At 38.6% G+C, this 12,666-nt stretch overlaps 1 long non-coding RNA gene across 1 annotated transcript; it reads left to right on the forward strand.

Moving 5' to 3' along the window:
- Window positions 1-1,230: 1,230 nt before the first annotated feature.
- LOC127521080 (uncharacterized) lies at window positions 1,231-4,737 on the forward strand. Its single transcript, XR_007932272.1, has 3 exons — window positions 1,231-1,344; window positions 3,518-3,693; window positions 3,790-4,737. It is a non-coding gene; the product is annotated as an uncharacterized LOC127521080 (long non-coding RNA).
- Window positions 4,738-12,666: the final 7,929 nt, after the last annotated feature.

Here is a 12,666-nt window from a genome sequence, read left to right on the forward strand (position 1 = left end):
GGCCTCCAAGCAGACAAACAGCTGCTCTAATTGCCGATATTGGCCAGAGCACTCAATATAAACTCTACAGGACAGAGTGGGTGAGGTGCCTGCTCGTTCTCCGTGAGCGGAAGAGCTGACAAAGCTATCACCTGCATTTTAAACGGGGTAGAAAAGCACTTTCAGCACGTAGCCTTTCCTTGGCCTAAGGACCCAGGAAGGGTCCACAGACAGAGCCTGCAAATCTCCAACCAAAAGATGGCAGTCTTAAGCGAGAGTGATCAGAGGTCAGCTGACTCAAGTGGCTCAAAGGGAGGGCTCCGAAGTGCCCTAAGGACTGTGGAAAGGTCCCAACCCTGGACCGAGCATGGGCGTGTAGGGTTCAGCCTCCTAGCCCGCCAGAGGAACTTAACAACTAAGTCATGCTTCGCAATCAATTGGCCACTATTGGGGTGTGATTTGCCCTCTATGACACGGTATCACATTCAGCAGGGTCTATTTTCTGAGCTAGGCACCAGCTTGGGAAAATGGACCATTTCTGGGAGTAAAGGCGCTTTGTGGAAGGGGCCGTTGACTCTGAGATTGTTCTCATGACTTCCCAGGAAAGGCCCCGTCGAGGGGCCAAACATGCAGGTCCTACAACTCCGGTTGGGGGTGCCAAATCATCCTTGCTGCTTGGGAGAGAAGGTCTCTTCTCTCTGCTGACAGTAGCTGGACTAATTCTGGGAACCATGGCTGGTTCTGCCAGCGTGGTGCCACCAGAAGAACAGCACATGCTTCTTCCAGTATCCGACTGATGACATGCGGGAGCAGGGCTACAGGAGGGAAGGCATAAAGGCGCTGATGCGACCACTTCAGAGCCAGTGTGTCCATTGCATCCATCCTGTCTTGGAGATGTTTGTCACAACTACTTTCCTCCTGGCAACTGAGCCCAGCAACACCCCGTTTTGATAGAAATGGGGCGATTTCCAAGGGATCAGGGCTCTTGCCAAAGTTGACCCTGAAACCCAAGTCCTCTAGATCAGGGGTTTTTAAACCTGTCCTGGAGGACCCCCAGCCCTGCACATTTTGTATGTCTCCCTCATTTGACACACCCACTTCAGATCTTGCAGTCTCTACTTATGAGCTGATGAGTTGAATCAGGTGTGTTAGATGAGGGAAACATACAAAACATGCAGTGCTGGAGGTCCTCCAGGACAGGTTTGAAAACCCCTTCTCTAGATGACTGAGGAGCAGGGATCTGTGGGTGCACATGGGTGCTCCTGTTCCGAATGGGCTATAAGCAGCCAGTCGTCGGGATAGTTGAGAATGTGGATTCCCGTCTGCCTCAGAGGGGAAAGAGTCATGTCTACACACTTCTTGAAGGTATGTGGAGCTAGAGAAAGTCTGAATGGAAGGACTGTATGTTGGTATGCCACCCCCTCGAACACAAATCTCAAGAAGTTTTTTAAATTTTAAAGGTTTTAAAGTTTTAAAATATACCATGGATAAAAAACTAAAATTAATTTACGATTATTATTATTTTATTTTAGTTAGTTCTGGAGTCATAAAAATGTATTTCAGTTTAGCTTTATTCTTTTCTCAGTAATGTTAGTATTTAGTTTTATTTAAGTTAATACATGACATCACTAACTAGATGTCCACTTACAACACCCTCAAATTTTTGTAGGTAACTTTTGCATGGTCAGTGCACTAAAACTTTCCTCAGAAAATTGTCAACTCTAGTAATTTTGGTGTCGCTAGTGGTGCATAAAAAAAAAAAAAGGTGGACCGGCAGTCTAAATTTTCCAGTACAAATCACACTTCAGCTACTCAACACTTTCTTGATGTTTGGGCTTCAGGTCCTAAGAGACCATATATTGCTCGAGGACCGCAGGCTGCTCACAGAACTCCTGTCGTCGGCTCCTCAGAGCTGAGGACACATGTGATGATCGAAGTAAACCGCTTCTTGCTCACACAGGCCTCTCAGCTTTGCACAGGAACAACTGTGTGAGGGTGTGTGTGAGTGTGTGTTGAGAGAGGTGACCTAAATTTTTCTGGTGTGATAGAATTAGCTTGTAAACAGAAATTTACTCTAATTATGTGTGATTATCTCTGGGTCTAGAGGTAGGAATTCTGATGGTGTGCAGTCTTTTTGGCATGCAGTTTCAAAAGAAAACAGTTTATATGAATGTCTGTCATAACCTACAATTATGTGGTTAGATAAGGAAGAACACCATTTATAAAGTGCCGTCATTTCTTTTCAAGTTCCTTTCTTTATTTGATTGTTTCATTATTGCTCTGTCATGCTGTACTAAGCAGAGATTAAATCAACATTGTCTCTAAATTAAATTTACATTGAAAAAGGGAAAGTAAAAGGCCAATTGTTTGGACCATCCCGAACTTAATGTGTGCTATAATTTGATGACAGGTGCTGTCTTGCTCTAAACTACAAACTCATCCTCATTTTACCATCCAGATAAGCCTCACTCATCTTTCAGGTGTCCTACGTCTACTGTCTATTCATTTTTTCCCCATTCTTCTATCATTCGTCCTTTTATTCAGTTAACCAAGATGGATGATGCACCTGTTGGCCTTTTTCATCGACCGTTTTATAGACATTGAAGGTCTCTCTGCTTTTAAATTTGTCATTTTTCTTTTTATTTGTATCTGATACATAATCTCTCTCCATTCTTTCTTTTTTACTCAATCAACTTTGAGTTCTTCTACACTGTAAAAACATAATTGTCGCCATAACAGACGATTTCTACTTGACCTGACCTTTCCTTTGTATAACCTTTTTTACACTTTTTTGTGAAATTTTAGTTGATTTTAATTATAGTTTTTTTTTAATGTGAGAAGAAATAGTGATACAAGAGTCATGAAAGTATTTGAATGCATAATGTTGCAATTTTTTTGAAATTTTAATCAATTTATAATTTATTTTTATCATGTTAGAAGAAATAGACTGCTAAATGATACATGTCATGAAACTACCACAACTATGTATTATATTATATTATATTATATATTATAAAATTTTGCTGTCATTATGTATTTCACAAGTATTCCAGAGAGCCATGTAATAAAACGAGTTAACAGGTTAATTTACTGTAGATGTTACTGTAGATGTTATACACTCTTTAAAAGTCATTATCCTCTCTTCCCTCAATATTTATAAACCCATTCCCCCAGAAAAGTTACTCTATTTTTACATTATTTTGTACGTTTGAAGCTGCCTGGTCCCTATAATGTAGTTGATTCCATGTTTTACTATCCTTAATGTAGGTAAAACCTGACCCCCACATAGACTAGGACAGATTAGCACAGTCATTTTCTCTCTTTCAAGCAGGGTGGGGTAAACAGGTGCTTCGGCTGCCATATCTAAGCAAACAGGGCGAGCAGCAAATCTCTCTAAGAGATGACAGCTCAAGAAGGTCTCAGATAACAAGCCACTAGAAATCAACCTTATAAGTCATGTAGTTCAGTATTCGAACTGTATCATCACACACTTTAGCACAATTATACCCTAAATGTTCATATCAATGTCTCAAAATAGCTCTCGCAAAACAAGCACATATGCTAATCTGACACAGCCGACTGCTGAGAGACCGCGACAGGATCTTGCAGCTGTTGGGGAGAGAAAGCTTCTGTCTCAATGGAATCCTATATGAAGAGTCTGACTCACTACTGCCTCCAAAATTTCCCAGAGTTCCCTGAGATTTCGAACCTGAGGTGAAAATCAATACCAGTGCTGTCTGTGTGTATATATCTCCCACCTGCCTCTCTTCATCTCTCTGATTCCATCCTCCTGTTTTCTGTTTATCTCAGTGTTTGTTTGCTACATCTCAGCATGTCTGTCTATGGGATCCTTCGAAGACGACCAGCATCTCAGACAACACTCCTCGTCCCTCTCATCTTCCTCTTTTCAGCGAGGGGGTTTGAATTTGCTGAGCTTTCAATAATACGGATTTGTCAGACTCCTTGAAGACAGCATTTCAAAGGCAGCGGCCACACACACATTCGCAAGGATCTATCAGACATTCCCTGTGTGTAACAGGTCTTCTCTGAAATCATCAGGCCTGTATTTAAGAGGGATTAAATCAGTCAGTCAGATCCAAATGGCTCCTCTCTGTGTGGAATGCAGACAAATGAGCACCTCAAATATTTGTAGAAAGAACTTAGCTTACAACCACAGGGACAACTAGTGCTCAAACTGCTGAGCAAGATGCCAGCCAGAGACAGTAAAAGGGCGATACGGTTTTGGAGGGACAGAGAAATTGGCCGAGGGACAGCACTGTGCGACATGCTGTGGTTATTTGGCCTCTAATGAGGAGTGATGGTTGACATATCGCATTCTGCTTCCCTCAAGTGTGCACTTTAAAAACATAACTCTCAAGGCTGGCGACTCAGACTGGCAAGTTGCAGATGACCTGTGTGATGCACAAAGTGTAACATCTAATCTTTTATATCTGTCAGTTGAATTTCTAGGTAGCGTCATCAATCTTTGTGCTAGCTTTGGGACCATCGTTATTATGGGATAACGATAGGTTTATAAGAGATCACTAGGCCCAGACAGAAACAGAATCTGAGTTTTAGACATTTGGCTCAGTGACAAATAAGGATCAAAGACAATGAAAAGGAGAAATCCTTTAAAAATCTCAAGCTATACGTTTTTAAATGTAATTTTTTAATACATTACTGACCTCGACAGTTATGTCTAAAAGGGTTTCTGTTTTTCTGTGTAGTTTTTATTCTGTAAAAGTGGCTTAGTGCATGTTGCACCACACTAACTTATATTTGGAAAATAAATAAATAAATAAATAAATGTATATTTAAAAACAAAATTGCATGAATTAAATTTTTTTTTTTAAATAAGCCTTTTACCATTTCTGTTTTATACCTTGAATATATATATATATATATATATATATATATATATATATATATATATAGTTTGCATATGTGTTACTTTTGTATCATAGTTCATACACCATATGACTCAAATAGTATGATAAAGGAGAATATGAAGCTCATACTCATACTCAGTTGTCATATGTCTTAGTAAGATGATATTTAAATGCTTAGTTTTATGATCAAAGGTCTAGTTTGATTTTGGAGACAAAACATTTTAATGGAGTGCAATATGACTTGAGTTGTAGAAATAAACATTCCTCAAAAGCCTTTTAAATCTTCATCTTGAAATATTAGCAACAATATAAAAGCTATTCTTAAGTTTACTTTATATAAATCATTAAGGATTTCACAGCAAAAAGATGCATGTACCACAATCTGAAGGTGGATATTTTTAGAATTATACTAAAATACTCATGTCGTTCCAAACCTGTAAGACCTTATTCGTCCATCTTCGGAACATAAATTAAGATATTCCTGATGAAATCAGAGAGGTATCTGAACCACACATAGGCAGCAACATCATTGCGCTTTTTAAGGCCCAGAAAGGTAGCAAAGATATCATTAAAATAGTCCACGTGACTACAGTGGTTCAAACTGTTATGCAGCAAGAAGAAAACTTTTTGTACTCAAAAACAAAACAAAAAAAAACGACTTACGGGTCTTACGGGTTTAGAATGACATGAGGGTGAGTACTTAATGACAGAAATTTCATTTTTGGGTGAACTAACCCTTTGGACTTTCATGTCATTGACCGATCTTTTGTGCAGATTTTGTGGGAAAATCTGTGGAATGGATTTAAACATGGTCTTAAATATAGCTGAGAGTAGCTTATTATACTAAATCAAAGTAGTATTAAATTCATAATTCATTTAAAATATTTCATAATCACATAGGAAGCACGGGATGTGTAGAATTTTATAATTGACAGGCACTCAAATTCTGCATACTGTAAATCTATGAGTTCTGTGGGTGCAGATACGTGTGGACCTAGCAATCACTGTCCAATAATGCTGCTGCAGAAACTGTTGGAAACAAGTGATACAGTATTGCCACATCTTGCCACATATTCCCCTCAAACTGCGACCCTCGTATGTCAGTAAGATGTCTCGTTTGGCTCACATCTCAGGCTCAGAAACTTTCTGTCAGCATGTTGTGGAACAAGGAGAGAGTTTGACCTCAGCCAGCTGTGTCCAGAAAGCTGATGTGAGCCATATGACCAGCAGCAGAAAAAAAGCAAAGCTGATGTGCTTTCATAACAGCTTCATGATTAACAAACATATGGTGTGCCTGTCAAACATTTAGAAATAGAGCGTGTTCTGTTTTTTCATGTTCTATCATGCGACTCAGGCTCAGATTTTCAGCCATTCATTCTGACAGCCTTGTTTATTTTTATAGCAGCTAATTGTGTTTACTGAGATTTTAATTAGGGTAATAAATTATGATTTTAATAACATATTGTCACAATGAGGTTCATTAAAAATTAATTAAAAAGTTAAATTCTAAACTATGCATCTATGCAGTACCATAAATATATTATCACTGTTATATAGCTGTGATATGATATGAAACATCAACCCATCACAATATGGGCTGAATTTGCTTGATGACTACCTTTGACTTTCTGCATTGACATATGAGAGTACGAGCTCCATATTCTCCTATATCATACCGTACGAGTCATAAAAGCCATGTGAACTATGATACAAAAGTAATACATATGCAAACTATATATATTGTCTAAAGATTCAATGTACTGTTCCATTTCAAAATGAGAAGGATGTATATCAGGTTTTAGTTACATTTTTGCTAGTTGGTAATGTCGATGGTATTAGTGGGCGGGATATTCTCATTCTAGAGAGCATCTGACTGGATAAAAATCTATGTAGTACAGGATGAGTCATCTATATTTTTGTCCAGTTTTCCTGGAAAAGAAACCCAGATGAAAAAATAGTACACTTCCATAATGTACTTAAAGTGCTCTATTTTCCTATCAAATGGCTAAACTGCTGAAATCACGTGACTTTGGCGCTCTGAGTCGATTCTGATTCGATTCGCTCCGAAGCAGTGTTTTGAAATCGGCCCATCACTATATTGTTGAAAAGTCGTTATTTTGTTTTTTTTGGTGCACTAAAATATTCTCGTCGCTTTATAATATTAAGGTAGAACTACTGAACTCGCATGACCTGTTTTAAATATGTTTTTAGTAGCTTTATAGGCATTGAAAAAGGGAATGTTATTGCTGGCAATGCAGGCCTCACTGAGCCATCGGATTTAATCAAAAATATCTTAATTTGTGTTCCGAAGATGAATGAAGGCCTTACGGGTGTGGAACGACATGAGGGTGAGTAATTAATGACATTATTTTCATTTTTGGGTGAACTAACCCTTTAACTTTAGTTAGTTTGTAATATTACTGTTAGAGCATAAACAACACCTGCAAAGTTAGGATGCTCAAAGTTCAATGCAAAGGGAGATATTTTCTTTTAAAGAATTCTCTGTTTAAGGACTACAACAAACGGCTGGCAGGGACTACAACGAGCTTCTTCCTGCATGGGTTAGTGACATCACTAACCCTAAAATTTACATAAACCCTGCCCCCGAGAACACGCAACAAAGGGGGTGAGGCCATGTTATTGCATTACAGTATGTAACACAAATGCAAAAGCATGTTATAAAAGCAAGATAACAACATGACAAGTTATAACCGTAATTAAAACTAAAACTAAACTGTTCTATCTTCATGCAGCATATATTCTCTGGCTCTGTAGGATCTTAAAACAGTTACCACATGAGCGATTGATAGATTTTCATGGCAGAATATGCTAATCAATGACTTTAAGATAGTTAACTCCACATCAGCTACATAAATTCATCAACTAACCATTCAGAAACGTCCTGTTGCATTCTACATGTTGTCACTTGAGTCTCTCGTCATTGTCGGACTCCGTTTTGAACATAAAAGGCTGAACAGTTTCTAACATTTTAAGTGAGTCTACCTGAGGTAATCGGCGCTGCTAACACGAGCTCTTGAAACTCCGCTCTCTTCTTGAGAGCAGCAGGTCATTTGCATTTAAAGGGACACACACACAAATGGAGCGTTTTTGCTCACCCTCAAAAAGTGACAAATTTAACATGCTATAAAAAATGATCTGTGGTGTATTTTGAGCTAAAACTTCACATACACACTCTGGGGACATCAGAGACTTATTTTACATCTTGTAACAGTGGCATTATATGACCCCTTTAAATAAGGTATACAAGTGGTAACTAAATAAAAAAAAAATTAATACGTACAGTGGGTACGGAAAGTATTCAGACCCCCTTAAATTTTTCACTCTGTTATATTGCAGCCATTTGCTAAAATCATTTAAGTTCATTTTTTTCCTCATTAATGTACACACAGCACCCCATATTGACAGAAAAACACAGAATTGTTGACATTTTTGCAGATTTATTAAAAAAGAAAAACTGAAATATCACATGGTCCTAAGTATTCAGACCCTTTGCTGTGACACTCATATATTTAACTCAGGTGCTGTCCATTTCTTCTGATCATCCTTGAGATGGTTCTACACCTTCATTTGAGTCCAGCTGTGTTTGATTATACTGATTGGACTTGATTAGGAAAGCCACACACCTGTCTATATAAGACCTTACAGCTCACGGTGCATGTCAGAGCAAATGAGAATCATGAGGTCAAAGGAACTGCCTGAAGAGCTCAGAGACAGAATTGTGGCAAGGCACAGATCTGGCCATGGTTACAAAAAAAAATTCTGCTGCACTTAAGGTTCCTAAGAGCACAGTGGCCTCCATAATCCTTAAATGGAAGACGTTTGGGACGACCAGAACCCTTCCTAGAGCTGGCCGTCCGGCCAAACTGAGCTATCGGGGGAGAACAGCCTTGGTGAGAGAGGTAAAGAAGAACCCAAAGATCACTGTGGCTGAGCTCCAGAGATGCAGTCGGGAGATGGGAGAAAGTTGTAGAAAGTCAACCATCACTGCAGCCCTCCACCAGTCGGGGCTTTATGGCAGAGTGGCCCGACAGAAGCCTCTCCTCAGTGCAAGACACATGAAAGCCCGCATGGAAGGACTCCAAGATGGTGAGAAATAAGATTCTCTGGTCTGATGAGACCAAGATAGAACTTTTTGGCCTTAATTCTAAGCGGTATGTGTGGAGAAAACCAGGCACTGCTCATCACCTGTCCAATACAGTCCCAACAGTGAAGCATGGTGGTGGCAGCATCATGCTGTGGGGGTGTTTTTCAGCTGCAGGGACAGGACGACTGGTTGCAATCGAGGGAAAGATGAATGCGGCCAAGTACAGGGATATCCTGGACGAAAACCTTCTCCAGAGTGCTCAGGACCTCAGACTGGGCCGAAGGTTTACCTTCCAACAAGACAATGACCCTAAGCACACAGCTAAAATAATGAAGGAGTGCCTTCACAACAACTCCGTGACTGTTCTTGAATGGCCCAGCCAGAGCCCTGACTTAAACCCAATTGAGCATCTCTGGAGAGACCTAAAAATGGCTGTCCACCAACGTTTACCATCCAACCTGACAGAACTGGAGAGGATCTGCAAGGAGGAATGGCAGAGGATCCCCAAATCCAGGTGTGAAAAACTTGTTGCATCTTTCCCAAAAAGACTCATGGCTGTATTAGATCAAAAGGGTGCTTCTACTAAATACTGAGCAAAGGGTCTGAATACTTAGGACCATGTGATATTTCAGTTTTTCTTTTTTAATAAATCTGCAAAAATGTCGACAATTTTGTGTTTTTCTGTCAATATGGGGTGCTGTGTGTACATTAATGAGGAAAAAAATGAACTTAAATGATTTTAGCAAATGGCTGCAATATAACAAAGAGTGAAATATTTAAGGGGGTCTGAATACTTTCCGTACCCACTGTAGTATGTTAAAAGCACATTTTAGTTCATATTCATGGTGTCTCAAAATAGCCCAGTTGAGTACACTTAAATGTTCTTAAGATTATCTTAAGAAGTACTAAAGAAGAATTTTTAGTATATTAAGTACAAAATTAGTGTGTGAAAATAGAGCACTTTAAGTACATTGTGGAAGTATACTTTTTTTCACCTGGGAAGACTGTGTAAAGAATGTGTATACATGCAACATGTGACTTAGAAAGTATTAGGACTTTAAATAGCTGTTATATAATACAGTGGCTCTCAGATAATCTATAATAAAGCCATTTAAAAATACATAATGCACAGTAATAAATTTGCAATAAAGCCATAATGAAAAATTAATGCTTGGCTATGGATGATGTCCAGTGATATAACCATATCCTCATGGTCTGTGTTCATTTTCAGACTTAAAACCTGATTGATGGATGACATTACACTAGGTCTAAGTGAACTATAATGATCATGTATTTCCTGTTGATGCCGGTAATTGGTGATTTAGGGCTGGGCCATAAACACGAAGCGCTCTGGTGCCCTCTCAGTATGCTTTCAAACAATCAAAACCCATTTCTGTTATATTTTTAATGTACATTAGTCTGAAGTTGATAAGCTGAAAATATTGCCTAATATTTTGTTTGAGTCTGCATTTTGTTCTTTTGAACATTTTGGAGTAAATCAAAAATAAATAAGCAATTTGGAACCTCAGCAGAGTCAGGCTGAACTGAGATGTGTTCAATTTGCAATTGTATTTGTAGAACGGGAATTCAGCTTTCAGTGCAAATAAATGGAAGATATTGATCGACAGACTCTCCAGCATAGAGTCGTAGCTCCCCCTAGTGATTGATATGTTTACTGAGAGTATTTAAATGTCATTTAGGGATTCTCTATTTAAACACTTCCCTTTTATGGATGTTTGTCAACAAATGAAACTGCCTCTCCGTGATTTTAAAACTTATTTATCAGAAGAACAGAAAAAAAATGAAGTCACCCCACAAAACACGCATTTAAACCTTGGATTTGAGTAAGCTGAATGTGGTTAAATGTGGTGTCTTACATTCTGTGTTTGTGTGTGTGATCACTCTCATTGGTTCTGAAGGTCAAGAGCTTGTATGTCTTTTGAAGAGGTTTTTCCTCATTTCCTAAAGCACTTGTGCTTCTGTTCTTCATGCACTACCATGACAACAGCATCTCAGCAAGCAGTAAAGAAAACCAGCTGTCCTTGCTCTGGTGGCCTAATTGTGGAACCCATAAATGCTGCACTAAATATTATTATTGAAATTATTATTATTATTTTATTAAAAAATGTTTTGAAAAAAATGATATTTTTTTTCCTTAATCTATTTACAGTTTGGATCTCTTTAATTTACATTACATTCACTGTATCAAAAAACTATTTTAATTAAATCATTTTAATTTAATTTAAAGGGGTGGCTGATTGTGATTTCACTTTTTTAACTTTAGTTAGTGTGTAATGTTGCTGTTAGAGCACAAACAGTCAGCAATGTTATGATGCTCAAAGCTCAATGCAAAGGGAGATATTTTCTTTTAAAGAATTCTCTGTTTAAGGACTACAACAAACGGCTGGTAGGGACTACAACGAGCTTCTTCCCAGCTTCTTCCCAGCATCACTAACTCTAAAATTTACATAAACCCTGCCCTCGAAAACTGCAACAATGCTGAAGCAATGTTGGGCTGCTTTAGAGAAAAGGAAGAGTTGTTTTAGTAGAGTGTTGTTATGCCATCATTTTACGCCGGACTGCTTCATAAACTGGTTAATTCAACGCTGGATTTGCACAAAAGATTAACATGACAGCACATGCTAGTCGATGAGTTGAATCAACTCCACAGCAACTACATAAATTTATCCACTAACCATTCAGAAATGTCCAGATGCATCCTATAAGTTGTAACTTCTTCTTCTTCTTCTACTTCCTGAGTCTCTCCATCAGTGTCCGACTCGGGTTTGAACAATGTAAGGCTGAACACCGTTACTGACAATCGTCATTTTGGCTGCGTGAGATTGTCCAGCTTTGTTGTTGTTGAGCAACCAAGGCGCGAGCTGTTAAAGCTCCGCCCTCTTCTAGAAAGCAGCCAGGAGCAGCAGCTCATTTGCATTTAATAGGGACACATACAAAAACTGTGTGTTTATGCTCACACCCAATTGGGGCAAATTTGACAAACTATAATAAATGATCTGTGGGGTATTCTGAGCTGAAACTTCACAGACACATTCTGGGGACACCAGAGATTTACATTACATCTTAAAGGGATAGGGAAGATATTTTGAAGAAAGTTTGTAACCAGGCCACTTTGGGGCACCATTGACTTCCATAGTAGGAAAAAAACTACTATGGAAGTCAGTGGTGCCTCAAAACTGTTCAGTTTAACACATTCTTCAAAATATCTTCCTTTGTGTTCAACAAAACAAAGAAAATTATACAGATTTTGAACAACTTTAGGGTGAGTAAATGATGATAGAATTTTCATTTTTGGGTGAACTATCCCTTTAAGGGGCATTATAGGTCCCCTTTAAAACAAAAACAGTGTACCACATTTTAGCCTACGTACTGCCATGATTTTCCCTCATTACAATTTTATTTTATTTTACACCCTAGATGAAACATCATTTAGTCATTTTCTATACAGCATGGTGGGAAGACAGATTTTTTAAATTCAGTGGTAACTTTTATACAATTCAATAAAAGTGAAAGTGAGCTCACAGTGCCTATATGTAAATGTCAGAACAGAAGCCCACTTGTCTAAGTACTCTATACAGTGCACACACAAGTGTTTGTATATGTTAACTTTCGCACTTACTAGTAATGAGCTTTCCTCCACCACTTACTGCTCTGCCCGCCAATGTAAGGTTG

This window comes from Ctenopharyngodon idella, chromosome 10, assembly GCF_019924925.1.
Source record: "Ctenopharyngodon idella isolate HZGC_01 chromosome 10, HZGC01, whole genome shotgun sequence".
NCBI classification, from domain to species: Eukaryota; Metazoa; Chordata; class Actinopteri; order Cypriniformes; family Xenocyprididae; genus Ctenopharyngodon; species Ctenopharyngodon idella.